Here is a 21,575-nt window from a genome sequence, read left to right as displayed (position 1 = left end):
GCCGTCCAATTTTCTTCTCAACTCATTTGGCACATGTGCGTAAGCCACACATCCAAAAACTTTCATATGAGAAACACTATATTTTCTTCCACTCCATGCTTCTTCTGGAATCATATTCTTTACACTTTTGGTTGGACATCTATTTATTATATAGGCTGCACATGATATAGCTTCAGCCCAATACTCATTTGGCAAATGTTTAGCATTCAACATACTTCTAGCCATTTTCATTATTGTTCTATTTTTCCTTTAAGCCACACCATTTTGTTGTGGGGTATACCTTGTGGTAAATTGCTTGTGGATTCCATGCTCTTTGCAAAAATTTAGAAACTCATTTGAGATGTACTCACCACCTCTATCTATTCTCAATACTTTGATGTAGTAACCGCTCTATTTTTCAGCAAGTGCTTTGAATTGACAAAAATATTCAAGTGCCTCACTCTTATGCTTTAGAAAGTAAAACCATGTTTTTCTTGACTAGTCATCAATAAATGTAATAAAATAGAAACTTCCACCTATTGAAGGTGTTTGCATTTGACCACACAAATCTGAATGAATTATCTCCAATGGTGCCTTGGCTCTCATTGACATAACGACTGGAAAGGATTTTCTATGTTGCTTTCCTAAGATGCACCCTTCACATACTCTATCCGATTTTTCTATTAAAGACAATCCTTTCACCATGTTTTTCTTATGAAGTAGATTTAATGCTGAAAATTTTAAATAGCTAAATCTTAAATGCCAAAGCCAATGTTCATTTTTAATCTCTGTTTGGAAGATCACTTGAGTGATTGTTGCAACTTTTCTTTCATTCATTTGTGAGTTCATTGAGTTGTCTACTTGAGAGAACTCTACATTCAAATCTTGTCTTATCTTTAAAGGAAACATTCTATTACTTGTCCTTTGAACCTTTGCTATGAGCTGATTGCTTGGTAATTTGTTTAAAATTGTGCACTCTCCATTGTTAAAAAATACTCTATACCCTTTTTGAATAAGCTGACCAATGCTCATTAAATTGTGTTTTAAACCAGGAACAAATAGACATCATTTATGTGTTTCTTCTTCCCCATTTTGGTTAGAATGTTGATGCTCCCTTTTCCTTTGACTTATACTTTGTTGTCATTACCCAAAGTTACATCAGATTTTACACTCTCATCCAAACTAGAAAACATTTCTAAATTTTCAGTCATGTGATTGCTGCAACCTGAGTCTAAAAACCACACATCCTTTTCATTTGCTTGTGCTACATTGCATGCTAAAAACATAGTATTTTGATTAGGTTTTTTATTTTGATTTTCTTTTGTGAAATTTGCATCTTGATGTCTAGAATCAAATTGCTTCTTCCTACATCCATTTATATAATGCCCAAATTTCTTGCAATAATGACATTGGACTGAGGATTTGTCATACCTTTGGCTTTGAGGGTGATTTTGTGATGAGTATTGACTTGGGTTTTGGGTGTTACTTCTTCCACTTGAACTTGATGGACTGTTGCCCTTTCCACTTGTATTTGGTGAGCTACCTCTTCCACATCTATAAGAATTTCTTCCTCTTCCTCTACATTGACCAATTGAAGCTTGTGAGTTGAAAGCATGCTCTAATGATGGATTTTTTGACCTGCTCAGCCTGTGCTCGTGAGAGATAAGTGATGCATGAAGCTCATCAACTGAAAATTGTGAAAAATATTTTGTTTCTTCTATGGCCACCATGATAGATTCAAATTTTGTAGGAAAACTTCTTAAAATCTTTTCAACCACTCTCTTATCTTCAAGGGTTTCACCATGTGATCTTATTTGGTTTACCAGTCCAATAATTTGAGTGAAGAATGAATCTATTGATTCATTTTCCTTCATGTAGATTGTTTCAAAATTTATTCTCAACATTTGCAATTTGGTAGTTTTAACCTTTTCCACACCTTGATAGCTTGTTTGAAGAATGTCCTAAGCTTGTTTGGACCTTGTTGTTGCTGCAATTCTTGGAAAAATGCTCTCATACACACCTTGGAGAATAAAGAAAAGTGCCTTTGAATCCTTCTTCTTATTATCTTTCAACAAATCTTTCTCTGCCTGAGACAAAGCATTGTATGCTGCTGCATCTGCTAGTTCTATGAAACCATTTTCAACAAGATCCCACAAATCTTGTGAAGAAACTAAGGCCTTCATTGTGAGTACCCAGTAATCATAATTTTTTTCTTTAAACTATGGAATTTGTAGACTTGTCAAACTTGTGCTTGCTGCCATTGTTGACAATAAAAAAAACTTCTATCTTTTGAAATCCTTTTAAAGAAAACTCCTTCAAATAACTTTTAGCTTCAGACCCACTAAACAACCTTCAGCTCTGATACCACTGATGGAATGAGGCAAAGGATTGATAATTTAAGTCAGAAAGAAACAGAGCAAAAATGTTGAAACATCAAACAAATTCATTTCAACAATTAAAAAAAAACACATTTTAATCATTTAAACTAAAATCTGGAGCTGCACATTACAATACATTTTTTTTTTACTACTATTGCTACAGCTGAAATTACATAGTTTAAAGAAAAATTCAAGCACTCTGTCTTCTTGCTCTATTTTTACACAATGACTTCTGCATTTCACACTACAAAAACTCCAACACACTAATTAAAAGAAATAGTTGAAGAATGTCCTAGAAGAGAAGAAATTAAACATAGAAAAATAAAATTTGGAGTCCATTACATGCTAAAATAAATGAAGTATTTGGTGGAGTAAAAGAAATGCAAAGACAAACTGCAGCTGCCGGCAAAACAATACGGACAAGTAAATGAGGTAGTTAGAAATCAAATTTCAATAGCAGAGTGTCCCTAGTAATTTTGAATGTTTGAGTTCACTAATTTCGATTGATGTTTCAGAATGTCCTCAACTAGAGGAAAATGCAATGGAAAATTAGCTAAGTTGAAGGGATTGATGGTTGTGAATATAATTAAAAGCCCTAGGCTAATAAAGTGGTGGCAACAAGTGAAGGAGCAACGTTCTCTAGCAGTAGTGGAGATCAAAATATCGGTAATCATTGTAATGCAATTTCTTGTGCTTTGCGAAGAATTTTAAAATTTTTAGTGGTTATGCTCATCCATATTCTTAAGAATAGGTCTTCGTTGCACTGTAGGGAATGCTTGATAATGACTACCCATATGCAGATGTGATGCGTAGAGCATTCTTTCACAGCGAGTCAAAATTGGTGTCATGTAGTGATGAGAATGGGGAGTTGGTGGAGTCGCCCAGTCCAGCAAGTGTAGTAAAGTTGTGGATCATGTTGAGGGAGTTGACCAGTGTGACATCATCATCATCATCATGGGAAGTGATAAAGAAGAAGTGGGAGGAGGTAGTTGTGAAAAAACAACTATTGCAGTCACTGATTATTAATCTCCTATCATAAACGATTATTAAACTGCTGAAAATAAAATTTCAACTAATATCGAAAAATAACACAACTGCAACTTCACTTATAAAATACGGAAAGAAATGCGCAACACAATGAACACAATATTTTCAGACAAATTGTCCCTGGAAAAACCCCTAAGGGAAAACCAGTTCTACAGATGAGGAATTATATTAAACTTTAGCAAATCAAGAGATACAAAATATCTTGCCTCTCACTGGTAGAACTTCGACAACCTCCTAATTTCTCCCGCTGATATTCCTCACTACTATCCCCGCACTAACACTGCGCCCTTGCTAACACTGCCAGACTATTTGCTAACACTGCAAACATTTTTCTAAACTTCTCACTCCAAATGACCCAATGACCCCTTATTATACTACTCCTGTTGGTAAACCAATGATCAAGATTAAATCAAACCAAAGACTGAGATTAAGACAACTCAACAACCAATAATAGAATTGGTTGAAAGGTGTCCAAAAGAGAATCACTAAAATTAGTAAATAATAACCAGTTACTAATTCTTGGCAAGTGGACAAACAGCTGTCCAAACTACCCATAACTAATGCTGCTATACATAGATAAGGACGAACAGCTGTCCAAGCTACCCATAAATACTACTGCTATTTCTGGGTTAGAAATAACAGCTATCCAACTAACAATAATTAACACTCCCTCTTAGCGAGGAAGCTATTCTACATGAAACCCATCTTATCTCTGAAAAGGATAAATTTGGCCTTTCCCAAAGCCTTCATTAGAATGTCTGCTACCTACTCATCTGTAGGTATGTATTGTAGTCAAACAACTCCTCTTTGTACACAATCTCTGATGAAGTGATATCTGATATCTATATGTTTAGACCTATCATGAAACACTGGATTCTCAGACAACTTGATGCAACTCTGATTGTCACAATGTATCACAGTAGTCTCAACCTTCTAACCAAACAAGGCTGCTAACAACTTTCAAAGCCATATAGCTTCACATGTCACCATGCTAGCTGCTATGTATTCTGCTTTTGCTGAACTTAGAGCCACAGACTTCTGCTTCCTACTGAACCAAGATACAACTCCTGATCCCAAGCTGAAACAACACCCTGAAGTGCTCCTTTTGTCTGTTGTACTTCCTACCCAATCTGTGTCAGTATAGCCTATCAAGCTGATACCTTCACCTCGAACATATTTGATCCCATACTCGGCTGTACCATGCAAGTAACGTAGCACATGCTTAGCCGCTATCCAATGCATTCTCTTTGGTTCAACCATGAACTGACTGAGAGAGTTTACTACAAATGCTATATCTGGTCTAATATTGACCAAATACATAACCAAACCAATTGACTGTCTATATAAAGTGGGATCTACATCCTTCTCCTTAGATGTATCTACCTTCCTCCAATTCCTGATCATGGGTGTAGACATGGCTTTGTAATCCTCCATACCGAATTTCTTCAAGATTTCAATGCAATATTTCCCTTGCCCAAGGAAAATCTCCCCATCTGTCTGCCACACTTCCATGCCTAGAAAGTAGTGCATAAGTCCTAAATCCTTCATTTGAACTCTTCTGCAAGGTTCCTCTTGCAATCCACTATGAGCCCTAGTGAACTTGTAAGAAATAGGTCGTCCACATAAAGAACAACAATGAGAATTTCACCCCCAACCATCAAGTAGTAGAGGTTAGCATCTGCTTCACTCTTCACAAAGCCCATTTTCTACAAGTATGTATCAATTCGCTCATACCACACTCTAGGAGCCTGCTTGAGTCCGTACAATGCTTTCTTCAATCTGCACACGTGGGTCTCTTTGTTGTGTGCTACAAAGCCTTTTGGTTGTTCTATGTATACCTCCTCTTTCAACTCACCATTAAGGAATGTTGTCTTGACATCCATTTGATGGATTTGCCATCCCATCTATGCTGCAAGTGAGATTACAGCTTGTATAGAAGTATACCTGGCAATAGGAGCAAATGTCTCCTCATAGTCTATTCCCTCCTTCTGAGAGAACCCCTTTGCCACGAACCTCGCCTTGTATTTCTCGATGCTACCATCTGCACTGTGCTTTATCTTATCCAGCGTGATCCAACTACAACCCTATTTGTTGGTCTAGGTACTACCTCCCACACATCATTCTGCATTATTGAAGAATATTCCTCAACCATAGCATCTCGCCATATGTGATGTTTTACAGCTTCCTGATAGCTAGAAGGCTCACTATCTACCAACTGACTAACTAATGCCACATAGTCATTGAACTTGGCTGGTTGTCTTCTCTATCTAGTACTCTTCCTAGGAGCTCTGACAAACTCCTGAGTATCCCTTTGTGTATCTGGAACTAGATGGTTCCTGCTACCAACTATAAAGGATGAAATGTCAACCTCTAAGTCTTCTAGATGCATTTCTTGTTGCACTTGTTGCTCCATACTCTATTAATCTTCACATACTGAGTTTACACTCGTACTGGTAACTGTACTTGAGCTTTCTTGCCCTTGACTTGGTCTTGGAGCTTCTATTGGCTGCTCACTCTGATCATCTATTGGCAAATCTCCGTATCTTCTGAATGCCTTGTCCTCCATGAACTTGACATCCTGTCTGACAATAATTCTTTTAGTCCTCGGAATGAAAATACTGTATGCATTTGAGGTCTCACTATACCCAACAAAGTACCCCCTCTCTGTAGTCTGATCTAACTTTGTACGTGTATCTCCAGGAATATGGCAATATGCCAAACTTTCAAATATCCTGAAGTGACTAACATCTGGCTTCTTCCTGTGAAAGCCTCCTCTGGTGTCATCTTCCCTAGCACCTTGTGTGGAACTCTATTCTGAATGTAGACTGCTGTATTACATGCCTCTGCCCATAAGTAACAGGGCAAGTCCTGGTCATGTAGCATAGCTCTTGCTGCCTTCGATATAGAACGGTTCTTCCTCTTAGCAACTCCATTCTGTTGTGGATTGTAAGGAATAGTCCATTCTCTCTTGATTCCTTCTCTGGTACAAAACTCCTAGAAGACATTTCCTTTGTACTCGCCTCCATTGTCTAACCGAAGAACCTTTATCTTCTTTCTTGTCGAGTTCTCCACAAGAGCCTTGAACTCTTGGAATCGACTAAAAACCTCATCCTTAGTCTTCAAGAAGTATATCCAGGTCTTTCTGGAGAAATCATCAATAAAAGTAACATAGTACTCATATCCTCTGAGAGATTTTGTCGACATCGGTCCACAAACATCTGAATGTACTAGATCAAGAACACCCTTAGATCTAGTGTCACTCCTTGGAAAAGATGCTTTCACCAACTTCCCCAACACACATCCCTTACATACATTGTCATGCTCTGTGCTCACCTCTGGAACACCTGTCACTGTCTCACGAAGCAATCTAAGTGCTCCATGATGAATATGGCCCATCCTCATATGCCATAGCTCTCCAAGATCTCTAGGATTATTGTTGCTCATAAGTGCCTTAGGAGTATCAAACTGCAATCTGTAAAGGTGACCACTCCTAACTCCAATAGTTATGGGTGATTTCCAATCCTTGTGCTTAATCAACACATTTGTCCCTCTAAAGGGTACATTATACCCCCTATACTAAAGAACAGATACAAAAATCAAATTCATACCTAAGCCTGGCACATATAACACATCATGAAGTGGAATTATCTTTCCATTCTCCCTCTAAAACTGAACAGTCCCTTTCCCAACAGGGTTGAGTTTGGACAAGTTTCCCATAGAAATCTGGATGTTGGTGTCCTCCTTGTAACTGGAGAAGTACTCTCTAACTCCTGTCATATGAAATGATGCCCCATTATCTATATACCAAACACACTGTGAGGTTGAGCGAACCATACAAGCTATGAGTGCAAACTCATCTTCCATTCTACTGGAGAGTTCTTCTGCACTTGCTGAAGCTGCCACCTGCTTCTTACCCTCCTTCCTCTCTGGGCAATCACTGACATAGTGGCCAAGCTCGTGACATCCAAAGCACTTGACCTTAGAAAGGTCCTTCTTCTTCTTCTCACTTTGTGAATTTGATCCTTTGCTAGATCCCTTCTTTACTTTCCCTTTACTCGCTAGGGCAACATTATCTTGTTCCACCTCATTTTTCTGACTCTCGTTGGCCCCATTGACAAGACTTAGTCTAAAGTCCTCCTGAGTGAAATCAGTCCATAGTCGATCCCAACTCAGTAAAGTATCTTGTCCACTGACAACTTGAACAAAGACACTCCATTGTTTAGTAAACCCATTTAGGGCTATTCTCACTAGCTCATCATCACTAGGGCTATCTCCAATAGCTGCTAACTCATCCTTGACAAGTCTGAGCCTGGTGAGGTAACTTGTGACGTCTTCTCCTTGATTCATTCAGGTATTCTTTAGCTTCTCTCTGAGAATCAACTTCCTGTTGGTGGTAGCATTCTGGTACAGATTCAGAATGGCATCCCACATCTTCTTTGCTGTATCTAGCTTCGAGATATGTGGAACAATATGATCCTTGACACCATCAAGGATTATCCTCCTCGCCTTGGCATCGTCCTTCCTATATGCTGCAAGCTGTGTTGCATCCGTTGTTATAGGTACAACACTGGTAGCATAATCCTTGATAACATTCTCTTCCAACAATAAAGAAATTCTGGCCTTCTAGACACCAAAATTTGAGGCACCATCCAATCTATCCTGATCTCTCAAACCAGCTGAAGCCATCTCAAGGGTTTAAAGCAATAATAAATCTAAAGAGATCAAAATTTCTTTCCTAGGGAAAAAAAACTCTTCTACCCTTAACAATGCTTTGATACCATGTGAAAAAACAACTATTGCAGTCACTGATTATTAATCTCCTATCATAAATGATTATTAAACTGCTGAAAATAAATTTTCAACTAATATCGAAAAATAACAAAAGTGCAACTTCACTTATAAAATACGGAAAGGAATGCGCAACACAATGAACACAATATTTTCGGAGAAATTGTCCCTAGAAAAAATCCTAAGGGAAAACCAGTTCTACAGATGAGGAATTATATTAAACTTCAGCAAATCAAGAGATACAAAATTCCTTGCCTCTCACTGGCAGTACTTCGACAACCTCCTAATTTCTCCTGCTGATATTCCTCACTACTATCCCCATGCTAACACTACGCCCTTGCTAACACTACAAGATTGTTTGCTAATACTGCAAACATTTTTCTAAACTTCTCACTCCAAATGACCCAATGACCCCTTTTTATACTACTCTTGTTGGTAAACCAACGATCGAGATTAAATCAAACCAACGGCTGAGATTAAGACAACTCGACAATCAATAATAGAATTGGTTGCAAGGTGTCCAAAAGGGAATCATTAAAATTAGTAAATAATAACCATTTACTAATTCTTGGCAAGTGGACAAACAACTGTCCAAACTACCCATAACTAATGCTGCTATACATAGATAAGGACGAACAACTCTCCAAGCTACCCATAAATACTACTGCTATTTCCAGGTCAAAAATAACAGTTTTCCAACTAACAATAATTAATAGTAGTGGCTTCCAAAGGGGGGAAAATGATATATGTGGATGTCGCAGGGGCATGGGAATGGAAGGAGAGAGTGACATGTGTCAAGCAATCTCTGCCACATTTGCCCAGCGACGCTAGTGCGTGGATTTCTCCCGAGGAGAGGGCGAGGATATTGTTTGCTGATTTAGTGCATGATTACTACAAGCATGGACATGGGCATGCCCAGTCATATAAGGGGGTTCAGAACTACATAGTGAGCACATCAATGCGTGTGGATGAAGAGGGAAGGCGACTGCTTGATGAACTCAAATTCATACTCCCCGACCTTCCAACTACAGTTGAGTGCCAAGACATTTCCTAGCAATTGCTCTCCCCCATCAAGGAAGGAATTCTTTTTCTTCTGCGGGAATGATGTATCGATAATGTACATTATTAGTCCCTCCTATAAGGCAGGAGACTATAGTTTTCTATAGTTTTCTAAGGATTAGTTTGTTCATAAAAAATTACGCCACACACAATTTTTTTTGCAAATTCTATAGTCTTTTGGAAATTTTTGAATTAAATTGATGTTAATTTTTTTGTTTCTCGTTTTCTATTAGGTATTAGCATTTTTTCTTGTAGTTTTTTCTTTTTGCATCCAAATATTAGGAAAAACATTTTCAAACATCCATCTATTCTAGGCTATGCTTTGATAGCTAGGTATCTTTATTGTCTATTTCTCTATTGTGGGACATTGCTAGGCTGCCACATAGTTGTCAACGTGTTGGGTATAGCTTCTCATTTTATGAAGCATAGAATTGAATCCTTCGTTCCATGTTTTGTTTTAAATTTATCCATAGTAATTTGTAAATATTTTACTGAATATCTCACAATTGAAGCACCTGTATCTTGAAAGAATCTTCTTCATTTTGATTTTCTTTGCTACATGGCCATGCTAGGAGAAGGATTACACTAGGCCTACAACAAAAGAATTAATGATTACAATTGGGCATTTATTTTTTCCCTTCAATGTTAGTTGAATGTTGAGGTAAGAAATAGAACTATATAAATCATTTCTTGGATTCTTGTTCATTTCAAGAGTGTAAATCAACATTGCCAAAACCCCCAACCTCAAAAATGCAATATTTTTAGACATAGGGTTCATAAGATTCTCTTGTGCCCAGATTAGAATAGTGTCATTTTCTTAGTTATATATGAAATAGGGAACTTGATCCGTTTAAGGAAATGCCTATTTGTACTAAGGCTATCTGATAGTTAGACTAGAACAAAAGCATATTCACCATTCACTCCTTTTTAGAAGTTGCATCCCCATCAATACACGCACCATAGTCCCCACACAAGGAAGTTTTTTATTTTAGCAAGGAACAACTATATAGTGTGACCGAATTATTAGTCCTTGCTGTTAAGGCAAAGAACTTAAGTTTTCACTTGCAATCATCTATTAATTTGGAAACTGTGCATAAATAATTTAACTTTAGCTTCTTCTAAATAAATCTTTTATTAAAAAGAATTTGAGATTTTAAATTTCTCTTTTTCTATTGGCTAAGATCATTTTTGGTGGTAGTTTTTTCTTTTACTATTGAAAAATAAGGAAAAAATTAGAACATATGACAAATGGTTTGTAAGTTTTGAAACAGGTAGCAATTGCATGTCTATATGCCTTAAGTATTGAGCACCACTTTACGTTCATTTTGATGATTTCTTTATTATAATTGATAGTGTGGTGTATTTTTTAATTCATTCCTTGGCAAGGGCAATGGCAAAAAAGTACACCAGAGACAATGGAAGCTTGTAGAAGAGTCCTCTAATGACTTAGCTTTCTCATTCGACATTCTATTTCTAAGCGCATTGCCTCACCTATTCTCACAAGAGTTCATCAAGTTGTATTTATGGCTTCATTTCTAGAGGTTGGTTTTTTCTTTCACACATTTCTGAGCAGTTTTATTCTGAAACAAGATTCATAGGAAAAATTTTGGCTTCTAAATTGTTTAAACTATCAAAAAATTTCATAAATCAAAACCCTAGTTGTACTTCATAAATTTTCAGAGAAAGTTTGCATATTGAACTTGTGCAAGGGTCAATTAGGGAAATCATTTTTTTGATATATTTGGAGGTGAGCTTCTTTAGTTGTGTATTTCTTCTAGTTGAGTAACGACATGTTTGAAAGCAAGTTATAGGGTGATGGCGCAGACCGTTCAAAAACAGCAAGGAGAGATACTTCCTAAAAAGCTCGTGAGGCATCTAGGTTTCATACCATTGAATGGGGTAACAACATCTTATGCCAATGCTGCTCCTCCTCCCTACAGTTGTAGTTGTACTTGATTTCTACAGTGTCACTCTGCAAAGAGGTCACACCTTTCGTGGTAGGGTTTTCTTTTTCTCAATCTGGGTAAGTAACATGCCATGGTTTTTGCAAATCTTGAGGTGAAATTATTTCTTTTCTATAACAGTTAATTCTTCCTTGCATTGTGCAAACATTGAGGGAAATCCTACCATTTTGAATCAAATTTAGGGTTTGAATTTGAATATCGAAAAATATTTTGCTATTTTTTGCCGCACATGAACAACATTAGCAAGCTACTAGCAGCAACCTGGTAATGGTGTCAATCTTGCAGATATCTAAGAGAAATGCATTTTATTTAATACATTTTGAATATATTCAATCATACCCACCTTCTTCTTCTTAACATTTGAGAAATCTAAATTTGTATCTAAATTCTTGTTCTTTCAAATATCAATTTCTATTGATCTATCTGAATATGGATGTGTTTGGTTTTATGGAAGCTGCAAAAGGCTTTATCGTCAACTCTGCACAAAAAAAATTCAAACCAGAAAATAGCTCTTCCTACAAGCCAGTTATTTACATTATATTCAAGGGGGAAAAGTAGAAATTTAAGTGAAAATCAGGAGGAGACTTGCAAATTATAATGCATTATGATGCTCATCCTATTGTTCTAATTGTTTTAACCAAAATTACAACACAATGTTTATCGTAATGCACAGGTGAGGGATGGAATGTGAATATTGTATGAAACGTAGTTGACAAATGACTCAAAAGCATTCACCATTAATAGCCATCTGGAAACCTAATTCTATGATCTGTATTATTGTTCTGTCTTTCGGTTCAATGGATCATCACTTATTCTTGTACATTTCTCTAGTTAATATTGGCTAGCCTAGATGTGTGAAAAAAACCTATTTTGAATTTTATGTTCTTACCCCAAATTTAGGAAGATATAAAAATTTATATGATTAAATTCAGGGCAATAGGAATGTAGCTGACAATTAATTTGATTACGCCCATCACTTGTCCACCCATGCCTTCCTTACACCCATGCCTTCCTTACCGTCTCATGTCATTTTTGGAGGTTGAACTGTCCATTTTGGATAGATTCTATTTTTGGTTTTCCCTCCCCTTTTAGGGACTAGGACTAAAAATGTGCCTTTTGTTTTTGGAGGGATGGTTCTTTGTATTCCTTTGCAAACAATTTCTAGCACATAACCAGATTGTCAGATCCTGTCTTGCTTCCCATTTTCGTAAATTTGAGCTTCTAATTCATTCATTGTAGTTGAGGCTCATTTCCTGATTAGTTGTGCATGTCTATATAATTGAGCAATTTGATTAGGGCGTTGAGGTACTCTTAGTTGTTCAGAGAGTTTGCAGAGGGAAAATGGGGTGTGTGATAAGAGCATAGAGGAAGGGAGCAGGTTCCGAGTTCGAATCACATACCAAGCACAAAAAGGGCTCTACACGCTTTTGCAGTTTGGATTATAGTGAGGGAAATGGGTACTTAAATTGCATTATCACACAAATCCTTGATGACCATGGGCACGATGCCCACCTCTGTTGCGTGAATTTCAGGCATCCCACGCGTTACAGGTTGCAGCACAAGCTCTTCATCGCTCCTCCTGGACAAAAGGTTGGATTGATTGGTGCAAGGAGGACTGGACGTCATCATTGGTGATCTGTAGTTGCATTCTGCAATGATATAATTTCTATCTCAAGTTCGAGATTACACACTTGCAACAGTACTGATATAAGTGATAGCTATAGTTTCTATTATGATCTCATTTAAAACCTTTGCTCCAAATTATAATATTGATTTGATTACAATATAATTGTTCATTTGTAATGTTTGTAAATATTGATTTGATTACAATGTAATCATTCATCTGTAATGTTTGTAAATATTTATTGTAAAACAACGCTTATAAACTAATGCTGGATATTTCTAATTGAGATTATTTTAATGATAAGTGACTATAGGAGATTGATCCTTGATAGCTGATATCAAATGATTGATACTGATAGCTTTAATTCATAGCTGGTAAATTAGATGATCACAAGTTCACCACTTTTTATATGTTATAAAATATCCACTCTATTTTCATAGGGTCGCTGACATATACTTCTCCATTAAATACCTAATTGCCATTGATATGATAATCCTAAATGTTTCCCTTCTTTTTTGTTTGGTGCTTGAATTGATTTTCCTTCATGATTTTTTTCTAAGCTATTCCATTATTTCCCCAAACTGATATTACTTACTTTCTACTGCGTAATCTTTACAAGTTTCTAAATTATTTGTTTAGTTTTTTCCAGCATATTCTTATAAATTCAAGTCTGCTATGAATTGATTATCCTGAAAATATGACCTTTATCCATCAACATTGACTGTAGTGTTCTACGGGTTTCCTGTGAATAGTAACTAGCTATTGATTCTCTTATCGTGATTCCAATCTGCTCTCATCTGTTCTTAATTGCCACCCCCTCCCCTATATGAGCAGTGCGTAGTCCTACTTCTATCTTTAAAAAGATTACTTGCATCCATCTCAGGTCGAGTAAATTTGTGACCACACTTTTCAATTTTAAATTATTTTTTTTAAGTTCTAAAAATTGGGTCCTCCTGTTGAGTGGATTTAGAACACAATGGACTATAGTGTATGCCTATTGTCATTTTGGTTAGAAAATTCTCATAGCTTTTTTGTTTTCTTTAAATTATAGAAATTATAGAAGAGTCATAAAGGTTATATTTATAGGGAGGAGATTGTATGTGTGCATTTCTTTCTTTAAAATCATAGAATGATCAAAAAGGTTAATTTTAATGGGGAAGATAGATAACATGTCATGAAACCTTTATAAAATTTTCACTTTCAATTTTATATAATTTTGAAAAATCATAGAATGTCTGAGATAAGAATGTTGTAGTTTTGATAATCTAGGGTCTAGTTCAAACCCAACTTTGGTCCACAAATTTGTAAACTGCATCACTATTTGCAAAGTGTAACTTTTCTAGAAATGTTGAATGCCCGTAGTTTGATATCATGAGAAGCATTGAATTTAAAGAGGTCACAGAGAAAATTCCTTGTATAATTATTCATATCTATATTCTTTGATGTCACCAAAAGGATTGAAGTAAAACATGTCAAAGAAAATCATATAATTATTCATGTCTAGATCCTCTATGGACTCTAAATCCTTTGAAGGCTTCAAAACTTTAGTTCGTCCAACCAGTATTCACTAAATGGTGAAAACTTTATTCATCCAACGAGTATTCACTAAAAGATGAAAACATGACACAAACTTGAATTTATGTAGATTATTTTTTGGGTCACATTCTAGCAATGCAAGTTTTGTAGATTATTTTTTAGTCACATTCTAACAATGCAAGATTTGTTCCCAATGTATTTCAAATTCTAAATTAGTTTGTGCAACATTGAGTTTTCCATGTTAGTCCTTATAGGATTGATTTATTTCATTCTACCATGCTCTTTGAACACTCTTATTCATATAATGATTTATTTTAACTAAATGTATATATATTTTAACTAAATGTATATATAGATAAGTGGAAACTTATATAACAATAACAAATAGTTATTACACAAGTATAGATTTTTAGAAGAACACTAGTAGCACTAGCTTGCAAATGTTGTTATAATTCATTCACATTTATTGTAGGTGTGCTGACAGAAATTAGCTTTTAGTTTTGTTCCTGTTAATAGAAGTATTTATATTGTAATGCAATGTTTTTTCTTTAAATAGTTACATATAAATGCATAATAAGCTCCTTAATTGTAAGTGGTAGTGTAAGTGGTTTAGAAACTATGTTGATGTACCTTTACCTTTTTATTTGTTTATATTATTTCATTACAAAATTTAAGATTATATTTATTCTTTGTTCTCTATAATAGATAATTTGTAAGAGATTCTAAGATATTTATAATTATATATTTTCAAATTTTTATAAGTGTTTTCCCACCATAGTTAAGGAAAAGTAATATAATTTAGAATATCTACTTGTTATAAGGGGCTTGAGTTTGAATCAATGATAGTTGGTTCTTCAATATTCATCTTTTTCTACATAAATTTGTAAGAAGTATTTCTACAATTCAATTTAATGTTATATTTTTTTCCAGTATTTTCTATATGCATAGCTCTGAGAAATGTATTTACTGGGATTTTGGTTAAAGATTTGCAATTTCCAATTTCCAAGTTTATATTTAGAATAAATAATACAAATATACTTCACTATGTCAATGTTTGCGTGCTTAACTCTCTTTTTATTCTAAACCATCCATTAAAAAATCACTGAATTTAGAAATGTAAAATGTCAGCCATCTGCCCTTAACTAGCATAATTATAGCTTACACTGTAAAAGATGAAATAAAAATTAAAAAGAAAAGTAAAATCAGTCTTAATTTCTTTACATACCACTACACAAGAGAGCAATAAAAGCAATGAAAGGGGATGAGAAGAGACTCTTAATCCGAGCTATAATATACATCTACATAGTTGGGTTTGTTACTTGACCTCCCTCCATCTTAGTACATGAAAAAATGAAGGAGAGCACAATGCATAATAGTAATGATTATGGTAAATTAAACTTTACCACTTCCTCTAATTGTACGTAGAATAAAAAAAGCAACAAGAAGGACAATTTATAGAAATTGAAGCATATTTTAATAAAATCTCTTCAAATTTCTCCAAGCAAATGTTTTGGAAGTTTATCTAATAGTCGTATCACTTCCTCTACTTTATTTCCTTTTTTTTCATGTTTATGACAATTTTACTAGTCCCTGGCTTCTATGGCGGGTACTAAAGCTTTTGAAAGATCTCAATTTGTATTAGTTTTATGCATTGGAGAGTAAAATAGGTAAAATATTTCACTTATCAGAAGGTTTCTGTAATATTTTATATTAAAATGAATTACTCAAACTAAAAAAAAGTTGCAAACAGTCATTGCATTTTATTGTGACGGGTATGTTTTTGGCTTGGGTCCCAGTAACAATGGGCAAGCTGGTAGGTGTGTCATATGCACCTTGCTTAATATTTCAATATTTTACATATGTGTAGTGACAGGTGCCAAATGACCACTCTTCAAACTGGCTATGGATTTCAACGTAGAATAGGAAAATGTTTGGGCATTTTCATTTGAGGGCTATTGAAAGAAACAATATTTTCCCACTCTCCTCAGCAACTCACTCATCCTATCATGCCTATGCCTACACTATCAGCATAGACACTGAGCTAGGGATTGCAATGAGGTTCGGCTGTACACTTGCACTTTGGAATGTTATTTGGATTTGTTAGAGCACACATATTTTGAAGAAAGTGGATTTTTATACAACAGGTTGGATTTGAAGAAACTTGTGCTATGTTTGTAATCACTAAATAATAAAGTTATGACTAACCTACCACCACAACTACAATATCCATAAGTCTAGCTTGAACCTGCCATCATAGTTGCAATGAATATGATGACAAACTTATTCTATCCATTATGCTTTTAATGGATACAAAATCCAATTTAAGACCATTTTATTTAAATTTAAGTGCTGAAATTGAATTTCTTATGGATATAAACTCCAATTTAAGACCATTTTATTTAAATTTAAGTGCTGAAATTGAATTTCTTATAGTTTGCAACTGTTGAAAGGTATTTTAAAAATTTTTTTGGATGCTACAAATGAGCTCGTTTAAACGATGCTGGTTGATAATGTTTAAATAATTTATAAAGCAACCTTCATTTGCTTAGACCTAAAAGCAGCTACAAAAGGAATTGGTGCAATAGCTTTGAGAGAACCAATCACTCCAAGATGGTCCACATTGAAGATGCAAATTATACATCATCTATATGGTTTCTTATGCAAACTATTTTCTTATTAGTGCAATCATTATATGGTTTCTTATGCAAATTGTTTTCTTATCAGTGCAAATGATTGCACATCACTTATATTAGATGATTTCTTATATATATATATAGTGTATAGTGGATACCATGGGAGTCTTTGTTGCAGTAGAAAAGAGAACAATATAAGAGATAATAATTGTTAGACATGATTAAGCATTTGCAAAATATTTAGTTGTTAAAAAAGAAAAAACTACAAGAAGTTATGCTAAAGCTTGATTGATTCTACAGTGTTGATATGAGTCAACGAATATTCTTTATGTATCTATCTTAAAAAAATTCTTAAAAGTAATTTATAAAAAAGACATCATTTATACAATTTCTTAAAGTTTCGGGTACGGACCAAATGTATACTAAATGTCATATACAAATGAAGCTCTTTACTATATCAACAATCTATTCTTCGAGTTATCTACTAGTTTAGTTTTAATATCTTCTTCTAGTTGAATTTTATTTTCTTGATATATTGAAAACTGTAAAGTTGACATACATTAAAGTATTATATAAAGTATATGTATATGTTTCTTCTTAAGTGATAGAAGTTTCTTCTTAAAGTTAGATAACTCTATTAAATATATGTATATGTATATTTTATGAATAATATAATCAACATATCCTATTTCAGTATTAGGAAGCTTGCAAAAATTGCATTATTTGTATTCCATATTATTCTTATTTTTATCCATATCCTTTTATGTGCAACTTTGATTTTATCTTGTTACTCATTATGAGGGAGAGACAAATCCCATCTCTACAAGGATGCTAGGTCATTCATAAATTTGTAGATGTGTTTGGCAATAATTGTAAGTGGTAGATGTAGAGTGGCATGTTGGCCTTTTACCATAAATAGGCTCATACACTAGTAACTATCCATGATCAAGATTCAATATATGATCCTAGGAAAATTATAATCAGTTTATACAAAAATAAGTAGAGAGATCATTGGTTGAGAATCAAGTAATGTTTTTGTCATGGTCAATATTCTACTAGAGACCATTTTTACATTTACTTCTTAGTTTGTACAATATTATACCAATTTTGTTTTTCCACCATTCTGAATCTTTCTTTTTCTAATTAGTCATATTTTAAGCCTCCTTCAAAAAAATACTCAAGGACATTGGTTAAACTTCCAAGTAAAAGTACATAATCTCATATCTATCAAAATGGATGCACACACAAAAAAAAAAATGTGACTCTCTACATTGTACTGAATCTCCTCCTACAAGATACTCTTCTGCATTGTACTAAGTCTCCTACTACAAGCTACTCTTCTCACTATTGTTCTTCATCCTTAACACTTCCATATCTGACTTGCCAATGAACAGTCCTATAATGAACAGTATAGTATGAGGTCATACCATTACTTTTTAATATCTTTAATTACTTTAGTGGTTACACCATTATTTTTTAATATCTTCAATGAATAGTCCTATGATGAACAATATAGTCTATGGTCACACCATTGCTTTTAAATATATTTGATCACTTTATAGGTTGCACTCTGCTAATAGCAACACTAAAATATCCTTCTTCCTAAATTTCTAAACTACCCCTCTATTAGTTCCCTGTCATACATCACCCCCCCAACCCACCAAAGGCAAGGACTCAAGCTACTCACACAACACTTGTTTCTATAGGAGAGCTGGGTATTGGGCTCACTGATTATTATTCAAGTGAAACTCCCTTTTTCATTTTGTAATTATTCAAGAGAGACTACCTATGTATGATGAAGATGGTTTACAACAACTGATCTCCTCCTAGAGCAAGCAAACTGATTAATGTTGGAATGGGTTTGAGTATATTTTGCTTTGATTTTTTCTTAAAAACTATTTGTCAATAAATGATCAAATTTTTTTTATGATATTTGTGTTGAAATAAATTGGAAAGTACTATAATTTAATTTAAAACTAGTTTAAATTTATGATTTTAGTTAGAATATTAATTTATTTGTAATTATTTTAACTTGTGGTCTCATTAGATTCCAATTTTTAAATTTGATTAAGCTAACTACCCAATAAGAATAAAGTACAATACTACAATATATATATATATATATATATATATATATATATATATATATATATATATATATATATATATTTGTAGATAACTATTATATTTTACAATTTAAAAATAAGATTTTTCTTATTTTTTATTGGCTAAAGCAATTAGAAAAATCAATTTTCATTATGATTTTTAAAAAAAAATTCCTAACATTATACGAAAAAAAATTCTAAATATTTTTGTAGAAAGTTCATAAATACATGTTCATTCTACATAAGTTGAGAAGCTCTATCTAGGCTTGAAGGAAACCCTGTGTATAAAAAGTATGTTGCCCCTTCAAATGGCAAAAAAAAATTGTGCATAAAGACCATCAATTACCCTATAAGAACACTGTAACCCTTTTTGCATTTGATCAACACAATTTGTGGCACCAATCTTTTCAAAATGACTTTTTGGCAGCACTAAGTTAGAGCACAAATGCAACCTCCTAGCAATTCCATTGCATTCATATATTTATTTAGTAAATCCTATAACCCCGAGCCACACACCATGTAAACATGTACATACATAGATGTATATATATATCAACTGAAGTGCTTAAAATATGTGAACATACAATGATGTAGGGCATTGCAAACTTTCTCTAGTTTCTCTTAAACCCCACCTTGGATGAAGAGGGAAGGCAAGAGCTTGATGAGCTTGAATTCATACCCCCAACCTTCTCAATATGATTATACCACAATTGCTTGCCCTCATTAAGGAAGAAATGAGCTTTCTGATAAAGGCTTTATTTTAATCTTGTCTCAAAACATTTTGTGGAATAGTTGTAGGTTAATTGCTAGCACATCTAGTTTTTAGACTAGTTATCTTCAATAGTTGTTGTGTCATGTTTTTTAAGCATTAGTAGTGGGAGAGTTATGTAGGAGTAAATTCATGATATGATTTTATGCTAATCCCTAGTTTATGTTCCAATTACTATAGGAGTAAATTTAGGAATATATTATTTATGTTTTAGACAGTTGCTTTCTGTAGTATTTGTTTGGATTATTCTAGTGGCTTAGGATTGGATCAAGAATTTAATTTAGGAGTTTCTTAATAATAAAGAGGGGTATTCCAATTACTATAGGAGTAAATTTAAGAATTAAATATTTATGTTTTAGACTGTTGTTTTATGTAGTATCTGTTTGGACTATTCTAGAGTCTTAGGATTGGATAAGGAACTTAATTTAGGAGTTTCTTAATAATAAAGAGGGGTGTTCTAGTTAATATAGGAGTAAATTTAAGAATTAATTATTTATTTTTAGACGGTTTTTTTATAGTATTTATTTGGATTATTCTAGAGGCTTAGGATTTTGGGAGTTTCTTAATAAAAATGAGGTGTGCTGAAATTGTAGAGTTTAGCAATTAGAAGATGTAATTTACTATTTTAGATAGATGAATTAAAGAATGGAGGTTGCTAAAATAGAGGTTGTTTTATTTTAGTCTTTAAATATTTTTTTTCTTATTTCTATGTGACATTATCTAGGTTTTCTTATTGCTAGGTTGTTAACTAATGTAATTATGGAGAAATGCTTTTCTTTAATTTATTATTTAAATTTTCAAATATGAATCTACGTGGGTGCATCAATTTGATATTAGAGCAATTTATTCCCCTATCTAAAGACCTTGATGGTCCACTTTGTTTTGTCTTTAATATTAGTTTCTTATTAAGCAAAACCTTTGTTATCATTCTAGCATGACAAGAATGTGATCAACCCTGAGGATTGTGTGGTTTAGTGGAGTAAATGTTGAAATATAGAAATATAATGACTGAACATAATGTCAAAGCTCTACCCCTAATTCTCAAAGACTAGTGTTAACAGTGGCTGAAATTTTGCAATTGATTGACATTATTCTATGTCATCAAGTTGTCTGAGGTACAAGAGTCATTTTTATACAAATGTTTGATAGTTGTGAGTAGACATTGTTGAGTTGGTATTAATCATAAGATAATGCCTATAGAGAATGGAGAATATAATCATTCCTTGCAATTATTAAAAAATGTTCTTAATTATTTTTAATGGTACAACATAAGCAACATTGAATTGTAAAGAGATAGACAATTGCCTTGATTATAAATTATTGGTGGCCTACAATAGATAGTATGAGTGTGTGACTAATTAAACAACATTACTATTAAGATATTGACTTTATTTTTGGATGAAAAATAGTTGGAAGCTTGAGTTCTCTATGAGCCTAACTTTCTACTCTCAATATTTTCCCCTTTCAATTGTACCATGCTAATGAGAAGAGTTTCATATTTGAGTTTTAAATAAGTAAAGTAATCATTTTGTAAGGGAATATGCAAGAAATTGTAGATGACCTCTTATTGTTATAGCTAATAGGTCTTGGTGTTTCTTAGTCAAAGTTTGCAAAGAGTTGATGATATCTAGCACCAATCCACAAAATATTAATTTGTAGAAAATAAGAGCTATCTTAGAGATAGAGAAAAATG

The sequence above is a fragment of the Cupressus sempervirens genome, chromosome 3 (genome assembly GCF_028749045.1).
Source record: "Cupressus sempervirens isolate cs-2001-9-10 chromosome 3, ASM2874904v1, whole genome shotgun sequence".
Taxonomy (NCBI): Eukaryota; Viridiplantae; Streptophyta; class Pinopsida; order Cupressales; family Cupressaceae; genus Cupressus; species Cupressus sempervirens.
This window is presented reverse-complemented; position numbering follows the sequence as displayed.